Raw genomic sequence first — 16,590 nt, 5'->3', positions numbered from 1 at the left:
AGATGATGGCATCCGTGTCGATGATCCGGCACGTTTTGCAGAGGTTGCTGTGGTAGGGTTGTGTAGTGTCGTGGTCACTGTTCTCCTGAAGGCTGGGTAGTTTGCTGCGGACAATGGTCTGTTTGAGGTTGTGCAGTTGTTTGAAGGCACGAAGTGAGGGTGTGGGGACGGCCTTGGCAAGATGTTCGTCTTCATCGATGACATGTTGAAGGCTCATGCAGCCATTTCAGAGGCATTACTAGCCCAGTAAGATGGCCTCTATGCTACCATTCCCTCTTCCCATTTAATACTGTAACCGATATCAAAGTGCATTTATCCATTTTATTATACAGAATTGCTTCTACAGTCATAACAATTATTCGACATTCAGTCTTCTGATAATTGTTACCCAGTGATAGTCCCATATTATGAGTCCAGTCGCTGTTTTGTTAAACACGTTTGTGCTTTAGATTCAATTTCTACGTGAAAGTTTTGTGATAGACTTTCAAACACGATTTATGACTTTTGTTTATGCGAATCCTAATTTAAACACAACACTTTAATAATGAAAAACAGCTTAAATGTTAATTGAAAATCAGTTTGTCGTGCACAGAGCACTGTATCCCTGTGAGGAGGTGGCAAGCAAAACCTGATCGCTAAATTGCAGCTCGTAGATATGCAAAGGAATCCTTTATTAGCTCCTTCAAAGGCAGGTATTAAGATGGAGAAGTCGCAAGTTTCTTTTGATGCAGAATGATTCCCTATTTTCCTTGCATGTTCATTGTGAGATGTGATTCTACAATGGCGACATGACAACCACATCTCTCAGATCTTGACTTGTACAGTTCTTTCTGTCTGGCTCTGTAATCATAATGTTCTTTTGTATCCTTCTGTGAAGCAGAAAAAAATTACTTGCTTTCAATTCCTGAAAGATACAATTACTTTTTGGAAATCTAATCAAGAACTCCCACTCATTCCTTTATTGCCTCCATCTTCTTTCCTCAAGATCTTTGGTTTCATTATCTTCTCTGACCTCAGTTGGAACACCCAGCCCTCCACGCCTGAAGTTGCATTCAAAAAATTTAATTTCTGAATTCGTATCAAATACAATTTCTAACACAATGACATTTAACTCTTGAAAGCCTAAATCCTTATATGTTGCTTTCTTGCTGGGGGAGATCATTAGTAACTGTCATGTTCCTACGTAAGGGACAAGATAAAGGAAAGGATAAAAGCTCAAAATCGCATGATCCCTCTCTTGCCTCTAGCCTCTGATCTCTCTCTGACGCTCTACTGCCAACTTTAATCTATGTCTCACAACTATTGCTGCAAAAAGAGATATGCCAAAAAACTTTTTTTGTCTTGCACTCAGGGCAATGCCTTGACCAATCAGAATCAACCTGCCCAGTTTGAATTTGAACAAAGCTGGGTAGTTAACTGTTCCATGTTGTATTCCCCATGGCAACATCTCCACCAATCAGTCCTCTTGCCAACCAATCAGCACTCTATTCTCTCTATACTGTATGAATTGTTGTTCCCCCTTTACTGTTGGGAATTTCTTGTGAGCTGTCCTGATGAGTGCAGGATGAAAAGCTTTGATAGCATGTCTCTTTTCTCAGCAACATGCAAGTTCTGTACTATCAAACGGCTATTTATATGTCTCAGTATTTTACTGATATTACGACTGTCAGTGATCTTGTGAACTTTCATCATATTCCATCTAAACTCCATTGGTGCCCTTGCATTTGCCTAAATTGGAATGAACTCATAGTCTTCTACTTTAAATTAATTATTTTTGAAGGAATGAAAGCTACAAACTCCTTTCCCTCTCATTCTTCTGGAAATTTTAAAAACTACATTTTGCGACAGTCACTATATTCCCAGGGCAGTACGGTGGCACAGTGGTTAGCACTGCTGCCTCAAGTGCCAGGAACCCGGGTTCAATTCCCGGCTTGGGTGACTGTCTGTGTGGAGTTTGCGTGTTCTACCCGTGTCTGCGTGGGTTTCCTCTGGGTGCTCCGGTTTCCTCCCGCAGTCCAAAGACGTGCAGGTTAGGTGAATTTGCCATACTAACTTCTCCCTCAGTGTACTCAAACAGGTGCCGGAGTGTAGCGACTAGGAGATTTTCACAGTAACTTAATTACGGTGTTAATGTAAGCCTACTTGTGACACTAATAAATAAACTTTAAACATTACTTTAATATATTTTTATCTGCCCATTCACATGGACTGTGGGCCTTTTACACTTCACCGTTTACACTTTCACAGATTTGAGGTGATTTGCAAAAGAAGCAAATGTGATGCAAGAAAATACGTTTTCACACAGCGAGTGGTTCGGCTCTGGAATGCACTGTTGTCTGGATGTATGGTGGAGGCAAGTTCAATGGAGGCATTCAAGAGGGCATTGGATGATTACCTGAATAGAAACAAAATGCAGGGGTTCAGGAAAAAAGGCAGGGAAATGGCACTAAGCTATAATACTCGTTTGGAGGGCTAGTGCAAACACGATTGGCCAAATGGCGGCCTCCTGCACCGTAACAATTCTGCGATTCAGCTTTATTGAAGTTGATAGTTGTATGCGCTCCCAACTGTGGTGATAGATACGCAGTTTTCATTGCAGCTTTATTTCCTGCCGATATTGATGCACAGAAGGTGAGTACTAGAAACCTGCTGTGAGCTAAAGTGCAGCAAACTCCCACAGAGATTTTTTTGTTCTCTCCGCTTCATTGGACTCCTGTTGTAGTGAGTCTTATTACAGGTGCTCCACAACAGATAGTCAAGTGAGTAGACTGAGATGTTCAAATGCCTCCTAATAAAAGCTGATGAGAGAAACAGTGGATTACGATGAAACTTTTACCTTGGTGCTTGATTGTTAATTTAAGGTGTACAATTTTACGTAACTTACTCTTAAGCAAATAAACCAGTCTGCTGCAGTGGATATTAGTATAGTCACTAAGCTGTTGTAATCCATAAAATGTTGCGTAATCATAGGATAAAGTTATCTGATCATTCTTGGTAAATGTATTCTGTTTGTAAAACATGCTCTACAGTTTCCATGTGTAAATGCCACTTGCCACATAGCCCTGCTTTGTTCCTCCATTGCGACTGAGCGAATCACATCAATCTGGTAGTCAAGGTGGGACCTTGTTTTGACCAATTAGAAAATGATAACGTGGAATTTAAAGAAATGACGCAAGTGTGTCCCAGGCTCTTTCATAATCAATATTGCTAAAGGAAGAACTCTAGTTTTACAGCATAGCTTTGCAATACCAATAAGGAGGTGATCTCCTAGACCAGTACAATATCTGCGGTCAAAAATGCTTTTTCCATTTGTATATTCTTCTCAAGTTGAGCAGCATTTACAAATTCCATTTTAAATATTTAAACTCTTTTAGGCATTGGCCAACAGGGCCAGTAGTTATTTGCCTCGTACTCTTAAGTATTTTCTGAGTTGATAGAAATCATAGAAACCCTACAGTGCAGAAGGAGGCCATTCGGCCCATCGAGTCTGCACCGACCACAATCCCACCCAGGCCCTACCCCCACATATTTACCCACTAATCTACGCATCCCAGGATTCTAAGGGGCAATTTTTAACCTGGCCAATCAACCTAACCTGCACATCTTTGGATGTGGGAGGAAACCGGAGCACCCGCAGGAAACCCACGCAGACACGAGGAGAATGTGCAAACTCCACACAGACAGTGACCCGAGCTGGGAATCGAACCCTTGACCCTGGAGCTGTGAAGCAGCAGTGCTAACCACTGTGCTACCGTGATCTTCCTGTATGCCATGTGAATATATTTGCTAACTAGCAAAATTAAAACTGCTGGGATTAAAGGATTAGTGGCAGGATGGACCCAAATTGGTTAAGGGACAGGAAATGGGGAGTAATGATGAATGATTGTTTTTAGACAGCTGAAAGTATACACTGGTGTTCCCTCGGAGTTGGTATTCGAACCACTGCTCCTTCTGATGGATACTAATTTGATTTGATTTGATTTATTATTGGTATACAGGGAAAAGTATTGTTTCTTGCGCGCTATACAGCCAAAACATACCGTTCATAGAGAAGGAAACGAGAGATACAGAATGTAGTGTTACAGTCATAGCTAGGGTGTAGAGAAGGATCAACTTAATGCAAAGTAAGTCTGTTCAAAAGTCTGACAGCAGCAGGGAAGAAGCTGTTCTTGAGTTGGTTGGTACGTGACCTCAGACTTTTGTATCCTTTTCCCGATGGAAGAAGGTGGAAGAGAGAATGTCCGGAGTGCGTGGGGTCCTTAGTTATGCTGGCTGCTTTGCCCGAGGCAGCGGGAAGTGTAGACAGAGTCAGTGGATGGGGGGCTGGTTTGCGTGATGGATTGGGCTACATTCACGACCTTTTGTAGTTCGTCGAAATGCTCTAAACTTGGGTATGCTGGGGCATAATTTCAAAAGGTTGCGGATGATATTAAAATTGGTAATATTGTGTACTTAGTAGGTTCCAGCAACCGCAAAAACCTGGAATTTAAGGACTCTTTGAATGCTGTAAGTGCTTATTTGTACTGAATTGATGTTCCTGGCTGTGTCGGGAAATTTACCAGCCTCTTATGCAATGGCTTTACCAGCTGTTGTGTAAACTGGACTAAGAGTAAGTTTTGACAAAGGGTCATCTGGACTCGAAACGTCAGCTCTTTTCTCTCCTAACAGATGCTGCCGGACCTGCTGAGATTTTCCAGCATTTTCTCTTTTGGTTTTACTAAGAGTAAGTTGATGTATGGTGATTTGGATTCAATGCAGTAATTATTGAGCATTGAACATTTTGGTGACTGTGGCATGTTTTCTGTGGTTTTTGATGTATCCGTTTTTGAAGTATCAAACTATTGTTTTCAGCAATAATCCATTTGAGCAATTAAGGTCTTAAAACTGGCAAGACTCTTGATGGGCTGGATTATTAGTTCCTTTTAATTTTGAAGATTGTTAACTGGGCTCTTAAGTTGATATATCGCAACATAGCAATAAATGGATATTACCAGCTGTGGTGGTATATTTCTAGTAATGTTTAAAATCGCAGCGTTGTAGATAATTGCACTAAGCTGAGCAATTCTGTGAATGTATTATCATAATCTTTGATTTTATGATTTCTTAAAAGTTATTTCTGAAACTGTGTAATACATTTCCACTGAATATTGATAGCTGAAAATTGAGATGTAGTCGCAGGAGTTTATATAGGATTGCGTTAGTTTACTAACCTGGGAAATAAGCTGAGGTTTCTTTTAACATTGATACTCAGAAATTTTAGCCTCAGCAAATTACTGACACCTAGATTTAGCGTGCACTATGACCAGGACTCTTTCACAACACAATATCCTTGAGTGTTTAAAATGTTATGTAGACCTATGTAAGGCACTGAAAAACTCCAAACTGTTAAAGCAGAAATGCACAACTGAGGGCAGAGGTCTGGAACACAGAGTTGTTTGCCTCTCCCTCTGGTTGGATCTTTCTCTTTCGTGCAACTTCCTCCAGTAATGGAGGATGTAGAGTTGTACCCTTCAACAGCCCTGCCGCCTCAGGATCATTGCAAGGTGGAAGTGCCCTTCGATTTGTGCATAAATTTGTCTTCCTCCATGGAGATTTATTCGGCTGTGTCTGGAGCTCTGTCAGACAGCAAGACTGAGGTTGGGAACTCGAATCTGTTGGGGATTACAGCCAAAACGCAGTATACCACGCTCCCCTAACTGCACTGCCAGCACACTGTGGTCACCTTTTCTGCAGATGTTAATGAAGTAGAATTTGAGAAGAGCACAATGCAGAGAACATTTCTGAATTTGCATTTTTATTGAATAGCCATCAGCCAGGTCTAATCTTTTCTAAAATAAGGTTAGCATGGAATGTAAATGCAACATCATAATGCTCTTATTTTGGAAAAAAAATGAAGCTTATCCGTCTCCTGCATTCACAAATAATGCTTAGTTAATCCTTATAAATCCAATTATTGTCAGTAGATAGAGAGATGTGAAATCACCTAAATAAAGTGCAATATTTAGTTAACAGTTTAGGGCATGCTGTTCTATGTGACCTGTATTTTGTTAGAATCATGAAGTCCCACTTTTTATTTAACGTGTTTTCATTGTAACTGACCTCGTGTGTTATCCTCTTGAATAATATACCGAATGTTCTCCAAATATTTCTCAAACTTGATTTAAACTACATCCTGAGTAATTGTCGACCACAGTTACGACAGTGATGAAAATTGTTTTTTTTAAGTTTGTTTATTAGTCACAAGTAGGCCTACATTAACACTGCAATGAAGTTACTGTGAAAATTCCCTACGCCACACTTCAGTGCCTGTTCGGGTACTCTGAGGGAGAATTTAGCATGGCCAATGCACCCTAACCAGCATGTCTTTTGGATTGTGGGAGGAAACCGGAGCACCCGGAGGAAATCCACACGGACACAGGGAGAACGTGCAGACTCTGCACAGACAGTGACCCAAGCTGGGAATTGAACCTGTGTCCCTGGCGCTGTGAGGCAGCAGTGCTAACCACTGTATCACCGTGCTACTGTAGTAGTTAATTTCCTTGTACTGTTAAATAATAAATACTTTTTGCCATTGGTCTTATGAAGCTCTTATTAAGGCCTTAAATTTGGTGGTGTAGTGTGATGTGTTAGCATCCAATAGGTTTCTGTTTAACAGTACCTGAAGGTAATAAGGTGACAGGTACTGGGTGTTGATTTGTCAGTTGTATGTAAGGAAGAGTCAGGCCAGCAGTGGCTGTCTGGTGTGTTAAAGAGAAATTATTTCTGCAATGTGCAATAAACATTCTCAACCTAAGCACCCTAGTCTCTGTGTCTTAGATGTTAGTTAGAAGACAAAAACAGAAAATGCTGGAAAATCTCAATAGATGTGACAGCATCTGTGGAGAGAGAATAGAGGCATCATTTCAAGTCTGGATGACCCTGCATCAGAGCAGTTAGCAGACATTGGTGGCAGAGGATGGCTGCTTCAAAGTGAAGATTTGAGACTATGCTTTGCTTCCAGACAGAAGATTAATTGCAGGTGATTTTTTGAGAGAAGAATCTTTGAAAGATGACTGAAACCAGGTAGAAGATGGCAGGATTTTCCACCGCTGTTTTGTAAAACAGAACCTTAGGATCAGTGGAAATGTGAGGTCAAGGCATAGACATGGATCACGTCCCTGCTGAAGAGAAAGTAAGGGATGAGTCTGGCACTTTTGCTTCGTGCCAGGAGCAGGATCTGCTGCAAAGTGTTCTCTGAACTAGACACTTTGGACACCCTCTTAAAATTCATGGATAAAATTTATATGAAAGGTGACATTGAATGCCTGAGAGGCTTAGTCGAACTTTGATAAATTTAGAAACATGGATGATTCTCCCATTGAAGAATGCATCATGGAGTTAAACCAAATATATGCGAGATTGCAGCGATTCCACATGGAAATAATTAAAGCAGTACTTTCCTTTAACTTATTGGACTGTGCTGAGATATCAAACATGAACAGGTTCTTGGTTTTAACCAGAGTTAAATTCAAAGAGAAAGAAAAGCTTATGGATCAAGGTCTGAAGTCTTAACAACAGTTTTTTGGGAAAGCATTCATTTGCGGCCACTTTTTGGGCGTGAATAGGCCTCCCCTCTTTGGGGGCAGTAACACCACTGAGGGAAGATACAATGCTAGCAGCATTTCGGGACCGTAAGGTCTAAATGACTGTGCTACAGAAGAATTGCAAACAATGAACATGAGGACAGAGACCCGAATGAGAGCTACAACAAAAGATGGAAATTGGGCAATTATGGAAGGAGGATGAACCCCAGAAACAACCAAGGGTGGTCAACAAGTGCTTCTGATGCAGATGTAACTTTCATTATGTGTTGAATTACCGGGAAATGAAAGGCAGAGTTTTTGAGACAACACATGACATGGACACTGAGGAGGACGATACTGACCAGTCATAGAGTTTTACAGAATGGAAACAGGCCCTTTGGCCCAACTTGTCCATGCCGCCCTTTTTTTCACACGCCAAAGCTAGTCCCAATTGCCCGCATTTGGCCCATATCCCTCTATACCCATCTTACCCAAATGCTTTTTAAAAGATAAAATTGTACCCGCCTCTACTACTACACCTGGCAGCTCGTTCCAGACACTCACCACCCTCTGTGTGACACTTTTGTATCCCTCCCCTCTCACCTTAAACCTATGCCCTCTAGTTTTAGACTCCCCTACCTTTAGGAAAAGATATTGACTATCCAGCTGATCTATGCCCCTCATTATTTTATAGATCTCTGTAAGATCACCCCTCAGCCTCCTACACTCCAGAGAAAAAAGTCCCAGTCTATCCAGCCTCTCCTTATAACTCAAACCATCAAGTCCCGGTAGCATTTTAGTAAATCTTTTCTGCACTCTTTCTAGTTTAATAATATCCTTTCTATATTAGGCTGACCAGAACTTTACACAGTATTCCAAGTGTGGCCTTTCCAATGTCTTGAGCAACTTCAACAAGACATCCCAACTCCTGTATTCAATGTTCTGACCAATGAAACCAAGCATGCTGAATGCTGCCTTCACCACTTTGCCCACCTGTGACTCTACTTTCAAGGAGCTATGAACAGAAGGAATCATTTTAGTTATCAGAGACTTCAGTCTAGTAATGAGTATCCTAGTCACAGGTTCATTCAATTGCACGGATCTAGATATAAGTGTAGGCCCACTGTATGTGTGTTGGACTGGTTAAACTGATGGATGGATTCTTCAAGTAAGGACAACTGGAGTAAAGTCAAAGGATATGACAGTCCGACTTGTTTCAGATTCAGTGATGGTAATACATCGAAACTGCTGAAAAAAATAATAATTCCCTGTGAAATAGAAGGGGTAAATCACTTTTTCAGTGCTCATATTGCATCGGGTGAAGTACCTTTACTGTTAAGTAAGCCATCAATGAAAAAGGCCCAAATGAAGTTAGACATGGAGCATGATAAAGCCAGTCTTTGGAAAATCTGTAGATTTGCAGTTCACACAGTCAGGAGATTATTGGCTTCCTTTAAGGCCTATCATCTCCAGATAGAATGCCAAAGAGGGATTAATGACAGCTAGAGAAAGGATTTAAGAGAAAAGAAGCACATTATTATAGAACTACATTGACAATATGCGCATCCCACTGGCCATCAGTTGAAGATTCTGTGAAAGAATGCAGGTGTACTGGATGAGGAACACATGAGCTTTGTTGAGGACATTAGGGAGAAAGGTGATACATATGAACATAATCATGGACTGTAAATCCATTGATGTCAAATCAGCATTTTTGCAGGGGGAACAGCTTCAAAGAGAAGTATTCTTAAAAGCCTCCAAAAGAAGCTGGAGATATAGAGGGAAACAAGTGTGGTCCATCCTAGTAAAAGCTAAAAGTAGATCCAGCAATGTTTTATGCGTACTATGGCGATGGCCTAGTGGTATTATTGTTTGACTATTAATCCAGAAACTCAGCTATTGTTCTGGGGACCCGGGTTCGAATTCTGCCATGGCAGACGGTGGAATTTGAATTCAATAAAAAGTATCTGAAATTAAGAATCCACTCTTGGCCATGAAACCATTGTCGATTGTCGGAAAAATCCCATTAGGTTCACTAATGTCCTTTAGGGAAGGAAATCTGCCGTCCTTGCCCAGTCTGGCTTACATGTGACTCCAGAGTCACAGCAATGTGGTTGACTCACAACTGTCCTCTGAAATGGCCGAGCCATTTCAAGGTCAACTAGGGATGGGCCAAAAAATGCCCATGCCCCACCAATGAATTAAAAAAAAAACTAGCAGGCATTTTCATAATGTACTTCGATGATTTTCTGTGGGGAGGATCTGCAGCATTAGAGAAATTTGTAACATAAAATTATAAAGGAATTCAGAATTGGAATTTGGGCTTCTGGAGCTTTTAAGTACGCGGGGTTGGATATGCCACATACTAAGTTGGGAATGACCCTGCTTCAACAGTTTTGCCTAGAGAATGTTAATAAGATCCCGAAAAATCGAGCCAGGTCCTCACAAAAGGAAGACTGTATAACTCAGGAAGAAGCAGATCAGTTAAGCAGCTTCATTGAGCAATGAATCTGATTATGCATATAAACCAGACCGTATACGTGCTTGGATGTATTTGAATTGAACATCATGCTGAAATATGCTATTGTTGGGGAAGTACTAAAAGCAAGTAGGACATGAAGTTCAGAAGAATGTACACTCAGATTTCCTGACCTGGGTGACCCAGAAGGGCTGATATGAGTATTTTTAGTGATGCCTCACACACTAACTCCCTCGATGGTTATTCAAGTACAGTTGGATTCATTATATTTTTAATGGGGAAAATGACCAATGTTGCCCATTAACTTGGGGGTGGGAGTCAAAGAAGATAAAAGTGAACAGTTAAAAGCACCTTAGCTGCGGAGACACTTGCACTGGTACAAGTGACAGATACGGCTATTTACTTAGAATCATAGAATCCTACTGTGCAGAAGGAGGCCCTTTGGCCCATCGAGTCTGCGCCAACCACAATCCCACCCAGCCCCAATCTTCATAACGCCACACATTTTACCCTAACTAGTCCCCCAGACACTAAGGTGCAATTTAGCATAGCCAACCCACCTAACCCGCATATCTTTGGACTGTGGGAGGAAACCGGAGCACCCGGAGGAAACCCATGCAGACATACGGGGAGAACGTGCAAACTCTACACAGACAGTGATCCAAGCTGGGAATCGAACCCGGGTCCCTGGCGCTGTAAGGCAGCAGTGCTGATTACTGTGCCACCGTGCCGCCCCTTTTTGAGTGTTTTAAAGGAACTCATGTCAGGGGGGTATGGGCCTAGATAATTGTTTGCTTTGGGTTAATGTCCATTCGACAAAGTGTGTCATGGAAAGGGGGTTGAGGATTAATCTCGCGAGTATAAAAGGGCTGTTGGGAAGGATAGAAATTTCCACATCTGAATGGGTTGACGCAAGTCACCAGTTATCTGATTGTTTTATAAAAAGAACTGCTTGTCCAAAGAAATTGTTAAATGTCCTCGAAGAGGGATACCTTATATCATAATGGATTGTGATGACACAAAAATGTTCATGTTGCAATCCTATTTTTGAAAAATTCTGTCCTTTTTCTCAAGAAGGAAGGGGAATTTGGATTGTGTCAAAGACGGATTGTACAATAAGGTAACATGTATTTTCATTTTGTATGCTTTTTTGCATATCAATTTAACTTGAGGAAAATAGGGGAATCTTTTAACATTCAATAAGTTTCTGTTCAATGGAAGTTAAGTGTCTAGTGCTTGAAGGTAATAAGATGAACAGATTGATTTATTAATTATACTCAATTGTATATAAGGAGCAATAAGACAGCGCAGGTTGTCTGGTGTGTTAGAGAGGAGAGATTAGCTCATCTATGATCAATAAAGGTTCTCTATCTAAGCTAGTCTCTGTTTCTCCTTTACAACCTTGCTTGGGAATTAGCAGACACAACGGCTCTCAAACTTATTCAGTTCTCTTTTCAAATAGATTAGAAATATCCTCTCCACTCGGCATGGAAGTGTTGCATGTCAGGAGTTGGGTGTGCGTGCTTTGCGTTGAAGAGCCTTGCATGCTCCTCTCCTGAAGGGGACAGGCAGCCCACTCTGTGCTAAACATGTGGCGACCGCTCTCGGGATCTGCCTCACAACTTGCATTACATCCCCCTCTAGTGACACTCATTAGTTTAAATAATTAGTAAACACGCACACATTATTTTGTGGACCCCTTGGAAAGTCTCTCTGGACCCCTGTTTGAGAATGATTGCTGTCCTGTACATAGGCAATTTTAAATTATCTAGTGCCTTTTAACCTGGTGTGGCATGCTTGGTATAAAAACATAAAGTGCAGTCAATACTCAGCAGGTCTGGCAGTATCTGTGGAGAGAGGAACCGCGTTCAAGTTAAATACGACGCTTCAGGTTCTCAAAAAGAATCATTCCTTCTCTACAACTGCTGCCAGACCCGCTGAGCATTTCCTGAAATTTTTTTCAAATTTCAGATTTCCAGCATCTGCAGTTTGTTACTTTGATTTTTAGGTATCCCTTGTGCTTTATAGTTGGTCGTCAGCCATTTTCTTTATTTGTTCTTGGGATATGAGCGTCACTGGCAGAATTTATTGCCCATCTCCAATTGCCCTTGAGAAGATGAGTTGTCTTCTCGAATGACCTGCAGTCGGTATAGTGTAGGTACAACCACCATGCCAAATGTTTGGTCAGAGAGATCGCTTAGTAGGGAGGTGATGAAGAGCAAGATAAGAGATCCAGAGTTAGATGGCTTCCTGTCTCTAGTTGTGGTAAGGTGGACGTTGGGTGCATCCCTTAGGAAGGATCTTACATCCATCTCAAAGGACAGGCAGGGACTTGGGTCAACTTACCATTTGAAAAATTCCACACCTCCAGCAGTGCAATACTCCCTCCGTATGATTCTAGCATCGGTGTATGTTTGTGTTCAAGTTCTGGACTGGGATTTGAACCTACATCCATCTGAGCTAGAGGTGAGAATGTTACTAACTGACCCATATAGCAGTGAGAAGCTAAGTTGGAGAGCAGAATGATATTGTGTACATGGGCACACCTCATTGCAACAGTCTTTTTTTGGTGACGAGGATGGGATGACTGTTGTGGGAAATATTAAAGGGTGGCCAATTGTGTCTTAAACTAAAACAATTTAAAACTCGCAAGGCAAATATCTCTGTGCAAAGACATAGCAAAGTTTATTAAACATAGCACAAGGAAGTACAAATGTACAGCCGACAGGAGTCTCACGAAGGGTTAAATAGCTCTGGAACAGAGCGACAGAATCTCTCTGAAAGATCTGACGTACATAGTCAAAAACAGATCAATTATAGTACTTTCTAATCAATAATTCCACCTTTCATTAGCTTAAAATCAATTTCATTTAACAGTGATACATAAATACAAATCTCTGTCAGGTACCTCAGCCAACCATGATACTTAATAGCATGTTGATATTTTATTCGTCCTTCTAAGTCCAGATGTAATCTCCCCTCTTGGCACTAGCTCACCCCTGTTCCCTGGTAATGGCAGACACTACCGTCAGGTCAAAGTAGATGTTCCCACCTGCTCATTGCCAAGTTAAATAGACATGTGTTCCTGCATCCAGGGACATATCTCTCCTTGTGCCTGGGCAATGAATGCATGTATTCATTAGTTGCAACATTCGTTCCCTTATGGAACCTTCCCGCTAAGACTGCTGCTGACTAACAAGTTCCCAGACCTTTGGCTTTAAACTAATGAGTTTTACCAACATGCTTTTCGGTAACCTTGCTTTGCTAAAGTGAACATTACTTTTAAAATATAAAATATCATAAAATATCAGCATATAGGTTTTGAAATCATAACTACTGTTTGGATTGTCTTACTGCATTCACATATGTGCAAAACTGTTTGTGTTAGCTGGTCTAAGAATCATTTACCCTCCTTACCTATTTCCTAACCTCTGAAAGACTGCATTCTGCTTATAAATCTTATTGGCTGGTTTGCAATTGGGGCAAAACCATGGGGTCCCTCAGTCATTCGTTTTGGTTTGATAGTGACGGTGGAAAAACATGAGCAGTCCCAGTGTGTCAGAAGCTAAACAGATCACTGCAATATAAGTGAATCTTCAGGGTATTATTTTTTGAACTTGTGCTCTTCAAGTGCCCTGACTTGTCTTGGTAAGTTCAGCAGTTTCGTTCTTTCCAACACTCCAGTGAGATTACCTGACAGTAAGTGTGAAATAACACTGACCTTATTTTGCTTGAATATCGTGCAGTCTTCCTCCAGAAACGTTTGACAAGCCAATTTGAAGTGAAGCATTGTTTTAATATAAGGACTTGCACTACACTTCAGTGCAAAGGTTTGATTTGCTTCATCCATTTGGAGAGAAATGTCCAATTTGCAGGTATCATAGAAACCTACAGTGCAGAAGGAGGCCATTCGGCCCATCGCATCTACACCGACCACAATCCCACCCAGGCCCTATCCCCATATCCCTATGCATTTACCCCAGCTGGTCCCCCTGACACTAAGGGGCAATTTAGCATGGCCAATCCACCTAACCTGCACACCTTTGAACTGTGGGAGGAAACCGGGGCACCCGGAGGAAACCCACGCAGACACGAGGAGAATGTGCAAACTCCACACAGATAGTGACCCGAGGCCGGGAATCGAACCCAGGTCCCTGGCGCTGTGAGGCAGCAGTGCTAACCACTGTGTCACCGTGCTGCCCCAAAACATTTGGGGTGGCAGTCAGACTTGCCTGTTTGTTGGTGATTGAAATAATAATGTAAGAATAAGATCTTTTATTCCTGCCCCCCCCCCCCCTCCACTATTCTTGGTATCCTTTTCCACAATTCTGTCCATTTCATTTTCTGAAGATTTGAGCATTTCCTTACACATCTGTCACCTCTGAACAATTGTCGGAGATATGGAAGAAATACGCTCCCAGATTCCCTTGCCCAGATTGTCTATTTGAACTGATGATGAAAACTGAGGCTGTATACAGGACTCCAGAGAAGCACACAAAACCAGCACATTTCTAAAACAAAATAAAATTCAGGGACCCAGCATTAATCAAGATCGATGGATTCACAGAAAATAAAGTAAAATAATGAAAAATGATTGCCAAAATATTAGAACTGCACATGTTTATGATGGAATTTGATTGACTGAGCCATAAAAATCCGAGATCCTGGTAATACATATGACTTTTAATCAGATAATAAACGAAACATTTTCAAGGAAGCTATGTCATGAATATTCAGAAACCCCACATCATTACCACATTAGTTTGCAAACATTTCAAACATTGTTTCCTACGGTGTCTAGATATTCTATTGTGCATCTGTGCACTATATTAATCATAGAATAGAATCATAGAATTCTTACAGTGCAGAAGGAGGCCATTTGGCCCACCGAGCCTGCACTGATGACAATTCCACCCAGGCCCTATCCCCCTAACCCTGCTAATCCCCTGACACTAAGGGTCAATTTAGCATGGCCAATCCACCAAACCCTGCACATCTTTGGAGGGTGGGAAGAAACTGGAGCATCCGAAGGAAACCCATGAAGACAATGGGATAAGGTGCAAACTCCACACAGTCATCCAAGGCCTGAATTGAATCCGGGCCGCTGGCGTGAGGCAGCAGTGCTAACCACTGTGCCACCATGGATGATAAGACATGGATTATGTGTACTTTCTCAGATGGGGAGGTTTCTTCATTACGCTCCATGTAGTAAAATTGTAACAGAGACAAGTGTGTGGTATTTTGCTACATCTTGCGTACTGAGGAATTCTTCACCAACAAGAAATTGAGGGTCGCTGGGCCTGAGGGAAGAGGTGAAGGATGACAGTGATGTGACGTGATAAACTCTCCACAAGAAGGAGAAGAGGTAAAGGAATCAGTCAATGGCGACACTTGCATGCATCCAAGCTGCTCATTATGCTAGTAAAATTTCCCAGGGCGGCACAGTGGTTAGCACTGCTGCCTCACAGCGCCAGGGACCCAATTCCGGCCTGTCTGTGCAGAGTCTGCACATTCTCCCCCTGTCTGCGTGGGTTTCCTCTGGTTTCCTCTCTCAGTCCGAAAGATGTGCTGGTTAGGGTGCATTGCCCATGCTAAATTCTCCCTCAGTCTACCCGAAGAGGCGCCGGCGTGTGACGACTAGGGAATTTTCACAGTAATTTCATTGCACTGTCAATGTATACCTACTTGTGACACTAATAAATAAAATGAACAAATTATTTGGTTAAGGAAAAGCCTATGTTCCAAGGAAGGCAGAGAAAAATAAAATCTCACAGGAAGGAAAAACAGAAGTGTGAGATTGATGCTGCACTGATTCCAAAACTTGTACTTCAGCAGCTCAGCAAACAATTAACCCCGGGATCAAATCTACAAGATCAGTGTGTACTGCTCTGCATTAGCAATGTCTGAATTATGGCTTTTTGCCACATGGGGCATATGAGCTCTGGCACTCTGGTTCATGAAAGTGCAGCAAATTGAGTTCTTATACTTGTATTATGTTACGATCCCAGCTGAGGTTACCACGGAGAAGCCAGGTTCCAGAGTGGGACGCAGCACAATCCATCATAACTTTTATTTTTTTGTTCAGAGATGTGGATGAACAGAGTCACAAGACTGCAATTAATTTTTAACAAAAGAATAAAAATAAATTAAACAAGAAAAGGTTAACTATAATACACTACACCTTCACCCCAGCTATAGGTTTACAGGTGTACAAAGATTTATAAGGATAACACAAGTCAAAAAATACTTCCCTCCAATGTTCTCGGTAATTCACTGTCCTTGTAAACCAAAAGGTGAAATGTGGTCAGACACACCATTTGCTATTCGAAACAACTTTTGTGGATTTCTCATCAAATTTCCCCCTCCCCCCAAAAAAGATGCTTGCCACATTATGAGCCAACTGGTCTCACTGGAACTCTGACTTCCAAATGAAGGACGAACACCTTCAAACTCTGCTCTCAAAGAACGTGCTAGGAATCTTCTCACATACAATGCTTTCTCTTGTATACCTTCACCAAGGATCCACATCCAGGATTTCAACTTCTCCTT

The 16,590-nt window shown here is 41.6% G+C and overlaps 1 protein-coding gene across 6 annotated transcripts in view; it reads left to right on the top strand.

Annotated features, from left to right (window-relative positions):
* Positions 1-16,590, top strand: part of micu1 (mitochondrial calcium uptake 1) — a 126,577-nt gene that overhangs the window by 23,730 nt on the left and 86,257 nt on the right. For 2 of the 6 annotated variants that reach the window (XM_078199470.1, XM_078199467.1), the window contains exon 3: positions 11,119-11,161. The exons of 2 other annotated variants lie outside the window; for them this stretch is intronic. The gene's annotated coding sequence lies outside the window, so the exon portion shown is untranslated. Of the gene's footprint in view, positions 1-11,115; positions 11,162-16,590 lie in introns of all 6 variants that reach the window. 2 more of the 6 variants (XM_078199469.1, XM_078199465.1) reach the window with 1 other exon arrangement.

Source organism: Mustelus asterias, chromosome 28, assembly GCF_964213995.1.
Source record: "Mustelus asterias chromosome 28, sMusAst1.hap1.1, whole genome shotgun sequence".
NCBI classification, from domain to species: Eukaryota; Metazoa; Chordata; class Chondrichthyes; order Carcharhiniformes; family Triakidae; genus Mustelus; species Mustelus asterias.
The sequence above is the reverse complement of the archived record's forward strand: the minus strand, read 5'-3'. Positions and strand labels throughout refer to the sequence as shown.